Genomic DNA, 6,154 nt, shown 5'->3' with positions numbered 1-6,154 from the left:
TGCTCCCAAGCAGCGCACTGTAGCAGTGCGCCACCGGGCCGGCCCGTGTTTTTCACAGTTTTATCTATGTTGTCCCACAAATAGTTATTTAGTAAATATTCACTGATCAGAGAAGTAAAAGTATTGAGGAACCATGAGATTTAAAACCATGAATTGATTGTGACAGCAGTTTGCATACATAATACCATTCTTCTCTATATATTCGGCTTTGCTGGGGGGAGAGTTGAATTGTATGATTGGTGCAGAATAGTAATTTACAAGTGAGGTAAATATCAAGAACAATCATAGCAGTTGAAGTTACTAGTGAAGGAGTATATAAATGGACCGTTTTTAGTTCTGGCTGGGTAAGGAAGAAATGAAACTGGCAAGAAGCTAATAGACTTAGACAAAATTGAGAGATTTATATGTTGCTGTTCTTAATGAAGTTTAAGAGATGTGGAGGGATTTCTGAGGTGGAGTTTCTAAAGATGCCACGTGTTTAGGACATAGTAATGAAAGACATCTTAAGTGAAGAGAAGCAAAGCTTTATGAGAAAGGATTTTTTGTCTGTCTGGTTCAATGCTGAGTTCACAGTGAGTAGAGCAATGCCAAGCACAAAATAGGTGCTGGATAGATATGTTAACTGAGTGGAGGTAGGAAGGGATGATGTCTTTTCTTTTGTATACCCGTAATGCTATGCATAGTACAGAGTGTAGGTATTCGGCATTTATGGAATGAATGAAGTGTGAATCTTAGATTTTGGTAACATCCTTACCTACAGTTTGAAACCACCAAGGATAGCAGGAGTTGTGTTTTTAGTGGAGAGGAAAATGAGTTAACAAGCTACAAAGGCAGTGTGAGGAAAGGGACCTAGAGCTATATAACTGTACATTTCTCAAATTTATTCTTGAGTTGGCTATCTTCAGTGCAGTCCCAAATCACCCTTACCCCCTTACTCCATCAGTTATTTTATACCAAACATATATAGGTAGGTTTTTTTTTAAAAGAAAATTTTTTCCAGTTACAAGGTAATGCATTCTTAATGCAAAAGGGGAAATCAAACAAATGAATCCTGTGACACAGAAAAAAGCATAGATATTTTTGAAAGCATTTACAATCCTACCACCGAGACTTAACTACAGTTGACATTTTGGGGTATATTCTCTTAGTCTTTTTTTCCCCCTCTATTCAAACTGTATTTCAACATTAGTCTAAGAAAAAAAAAATGGTTTAAGATGTATTTGAATCATATAAGAGAAATATTTAAAATATATTATTCTCATGTGTACCACTACTTATACTTTCACTCTCATATGAGTTTAATTAAAAATTCAGAGAGAAAATCCCACTTTAATAATGTCTTGGAGACACCCATAATCTTTCAATATGACTTTAAGGTTGCGTGTAGCTTTGTGAATATACGAAGGGTCTTCAGAAAGTTCATGGAAAGATTTCTGTTTTAATTCCATTTTTCTACAAACTTTTTGAAGTATCCTCATATTACTTGAAATCATATTTCAGTTTTTCAGAACCAGAAAAGCAGTTTTTAACTAGTCTGTTTATATTTATCTCAAATACATTGAGTGCTTGCTGTTTGCTTATTGCTGGAATCACTTAGCAAAAGTAAACATTCCAAAATAAGGAGAAATGATCTGTTGGTCCTAGACCTTTTGACTTCTTGTGGAAGATTTGGCAGTTTGGGTAGGTTTTTCTGGAGGAGTAATTGAAATGTTTTAAAATGATTGCAGAGTAGTAATTGTTGCTGGATGGAAGAACAGGCTGGTTAAGAGTCGAGCTTCATCCCAGTGTTTCTGTCTATGCAATTTAGTTAGTACAGGATCTGAAGCAGTTTTCCTCTCCAAAGGTACAGGAGAGCCAATACACTGAAATACCCATATGACCATCACCTACATTTTAGGGTTAAGGTTTTGCTGAATTTGCTTTATTACAAATCTGTCTATAAACTCATTTCATTTTTTAATGCATTTCAAAGTAAGTTGCAGAGTTTCCAAATTACTTAAATTCTCTAATTTTACACGTCTTTATTCTTACTCTGAAAATGTTTCTAATAATATTAACATAACTGTTTGCTTTATCCTAGAATATTTTTATACATTTCTAAATTAAAATACCGATATTATTAACAAGAATATTGAATACTGTATGATTTCTTTGCTGTTCCTTTTTGTTTTGGTCTTTAGAATATATCCCATTAGGGATGGATATTCAGAATACTGTGTTTTAAAGTCACTTGCAGTAATTCTTTCCTCTGTGTTTCTCCCACCAACTTGATGTATTGTTAGTTTCACTTAAATTTATCTTCCATTTTTAGTGATTGCTTTTTATTTGTTTCCTCTAATTATGTAAAACGTTTACATTGTTCCCAAGTTAAAAGTATATAATAAGGTGCTTCACAGAAGGTTCATTTCATCCTTGTCCTCTTCCCCCACGGGTAACCATTTTTATTAGTTCTTGGCTTATTATCCTTCCTTTATTTCCTTTTGAAAATGTAAGCAAATATGCCATAGAGAACTCTGAACAGATATCACAAGTAACTGGTGACACTAGTTGCTTCTAGGTAGCGGAAGTGGTTAGATGAGGACAGGAGTGAAAGGAAACTTGAATTTTTTTTTTAAATGATGTGGTTTTTTTTTTTTTTTTTTTTTTTTTTTTTTTTTGGAGGGTTAGTATATTTTTAGATTTAGAGAGTTACCTCTATACTAATACCTATGGTCCCCTCCATTTCAACCCCTCTTCCCACCCTTAATTACTGACAACCACTGATCTGTTTTCTGTCTATATAATTTTGCCTTTTGAAACCAAAATGTTGTATAAATATAACTTTTCAAGTATGCCTCCCCCACCCCAGCATGATTTATTTGAGATTCATCCAGGAAGTCAAATGTATCAATAGGTCATTTCGTTTTCTTCTCCATTTTGTTATTTTGTATCTATATTGGAAGAGCACAGAACATTTGTATATACTATGTTATCTTCATCCTCGTTGTTTAGTGTTAGTTCTAAATTAAATATGTTCAATACTCATCACCAGACCTTACCCAAAGCTTCTTTTTTTTTTTCCTTTTTTGTCTTTTTTACTGACCGGTAACGGGATCGCAACCCTCGGTGTTGCGCCCGCATCACGCTCAACCAGTGAGCGGGAACCGGTCTCCACATGGGATCCGAACCCTGGGCGGGAGCATCGCTGCACTCCCAAGCGGCGCACTCTCCAGTGCACCACCGGGCCGGCCTGTGAAGCTCATTCTTCTAATAGAGAGCTCAGGAAGAGTTCATGGGCACAATATTCCTTAAGTCCTTTCCGGTTCAAACTATTTGTTTGTGACCATTATTCCCATTATATTTGAAGGCTTGATTGGATATAAAATTCCTGGCTCACATTTTTTTTGCAAGCTCTGTGGACACTTGGATATGAAGTATTATTTTCAAAATCTTAAGCTGTTTTTTCCCCCTTACAAGAAAACTTGGTCTTTTGCTTGGATGCCCGAAAGATTTTTTATGTTTTTTGAAGAACCAGTGCTTGAATATGTCTTGGTGTTTACCTTTAGGTACAGTCTTAAATAATAGGTTCAAGTCTACTTTTATTTCAGAAGAGTTTTCTTGTATGATATTTTCAGTATTTGCCTTGTACTATTTCATGGGTTTGTTTTTGGAGGTATGTTGGATGTTCTTTGACTAACTTCATCTGTTATTTGTTCACAAAAACCTTTTTCTTACCTTATTTATTTATTTAAAAATTTTCCTGCATTCTGTTTCTTCTTTTCCGGCGCAATTATCCAGTGCGCCACCGGGCCGGCCCTAGTTGTCTTCATTTTTAAAATAATTTTTTTTTCTAATTCTTATATGGTACAAATAAAAGCACTGAATTTTCCACTGATGTATATTAAAAATTGGAGACGTCCTATGGAGGTCTTGAACAGCCAGTGTAAATTTAAATTGCAACACTTGTAAAGAGAGATATTATTGTTGAAAAACCAAGCAATAAGATGTACCCCAGTCTCCATAGTTTTATAGATATAACTCACTTGGTATGATAAGTAGTACCTGTAATGTTTATAAAATTGAGATGTGAAGCAGTTTCTTATGAACTTACTTGTGTGATTTGGAATTCCTACATTTCATTGTTTATTTTATAGGGACATGCTGAAAAACAAGATGATTTTAAATATAGATTACAATATAAATAAATTTTATTAACCAAAAATATCACATTATTAGAATCAGAAATAATTTACTGCCTGGGAGGCAAAAAGTAGAATGTGTTGTTTTGTACACATAATGTGATAAATTACTTTCCTTACCTTACGTTTAAAACTATAGTGGAGCCTAACAGGATACTTTAACAAGTCAGGAAACCAAGTTATGTTTTTTGTTGTTGTTTTGTGGTGGTTGTAGTTGTTATTGTAATTAACTACAGATGAAATTCTTTGACAAATAATTGTTAGAGGAACTCTCATACTAGTATTCTGCATTTGAAAGTTTTATTGTCTTAATTATTACTTAAAAGGCAAGATAAATGAATAGGTACTAGAAGGCCGTCTTAGTAAACATAGCCAGGCCTTAATTTAAGGTATTTTGTATTTATATAGCTCTTGAGAAATAAGGGGAGAAAGATGCAGATGAGAGGTTGATGTGTATTGTTGTGGACTTTGCAGAGGCAAGAAGTAATTTTGGGGGTTTTGTGTGTGTTTTTATGATTTAGGAGAAATGGGATAGGGGAGGTGCTGTATATAGAGACAGGTAGCTCTTTTACTGTCACCATAGAATTAGAACAAAATTTTTTTTATCGCAGACGAGAAAGCAAAATGATCTGGGTTTGAATAGTAATATTGAAGAAAAGGATTTCTATTTTCTGTTACTTTGGTTGGAAGTTTCTTACCTCTATTCTTTTGGCTTAGATAATCATCTGGTGATTGTTATTTAACTATTAAACATGCGTATACTTGAATTTCTTTCGTGTATTTAGTGTCTGTTCTAGGAACGTAAGTGTTGGATGTGGTATGGTAAAGTCACTGTGACCACAAGAGGAGATGAGAATGAGACTTGGAAGGAAGAAATTTATTATAGTCACAGATCCCAGAGAGGGTCATTGCATTTCACGCAGGGCCACAGGGGAAGAACCAGGTTTTAGGCAGAGGCAGGAGTGAGGGGAAGGTCTAGGCCAGAGCCTTTATTGGGATTTCCAAGGAAAGGCAAGGCAGGACATAGTAAAGAGTTAAGGGGTAGCTACTTTGAGTAATTCCAGCAGGTTTTGAGCTAGGTGGTCTCTAATTGCCCAGTACATGGCACTGGGATGATTTAGGGCAGGGTGTTTATTGGCTGGGTGTGTGAGAATTAGATAAGGAGGTGGATTGGGCTGTAGGCTCAGGATTGGTTGGTTTGTATGTGAAAGATGTGCCCCTGTGAGCCGTCTGCCATCTTTAAGAAAGGTCTAGCCTTGGGAGGGACAGTCTAGTCTCTCCCTGGCCAGCAAGCTTTTTAAGATGTCAAACATCATAAAATACAGAAAGTAAAATATATGATTAATACGGTGGCCAAGTAAATTTCTGTTTACTCTGTCATATTTTTGATAATCTTTCAGAACCTTAGCTGTCTAACAATTGCTTTCTTTCTTTTTGCTTTTTTATAAGTTCTCATACCTTTTAGTTAGTGATTGCCTTAGAATATAACTATTTCCACCCTTCTGTCCCTTAAAATATTGCCATAATTCATTTCACTTATCCATAAACTATAATTACCCACCATTGTTACTATTATTATTTTGAGTAAACAGTTATCTATTTCATCAATTAGGAATAAGAAAAATAAAAGATTTTATCTATATTTATTCCTTCTCTGATGCTCTCTTTATATAGATCTAATTTTCACATTTATATTTTCCTTCTCTCTGAAGAACTTCTTTTAACATTTCTTGCAAGGCGGGTATACTGAACACAGATTCCTTCAGTTTCTGTATCTCTGACAAAGTCATTATTTGTTCTTCACTTTTGAAGAATAGTTTTGCTGGTTACCAAATTTGAGGTTGGTGGTTTTTTTCTTTCAACACTTAACTATTTCACTCCACTCTCTTTTGCTTGCAGATTTCTGAAGATAAGTCTGATATAATTCATCCTCCTTTTTTTATAGGTTAGGTTGTCCCCCCCCCCCCCCCCCCCCC

General features: G+C 35.0%; 1 protein-coding gene across 1 annotated transcript in view; it reads left to right on the top strand.

The window, feature by feature from the left end:
* The window catches only part of RANBP9 (RAN binding protein 9), an 86,740-nt gene that overhangs the window by 23,908 nt on the left and 56,678 nt on the right, over nucleotides 1–6,154 (top strand). The gene's annotated exons all lie outside the window — the stretch shown is intronic.

Source organism: Galeopterus variegatus, unplaced genomic scaffold (assembly GCF_000696425.1).
Source record: "Galeopterus variegatus unplaced genomic scaffold, G_variegatus-3.0.2 Scaffold656, whole genome shotgun sequence".
Classification (NCBI taxonomy): domain Eukaryota; kingdom Metazoa; phylum Chordata; class Mammalia; order Dermoptera; family Cynocephalidae; genus Galeopterus; species Galeopterus variegatus.
This window is presented reverse-complemented; position numbering and strand designations above follow the sequence as displayed.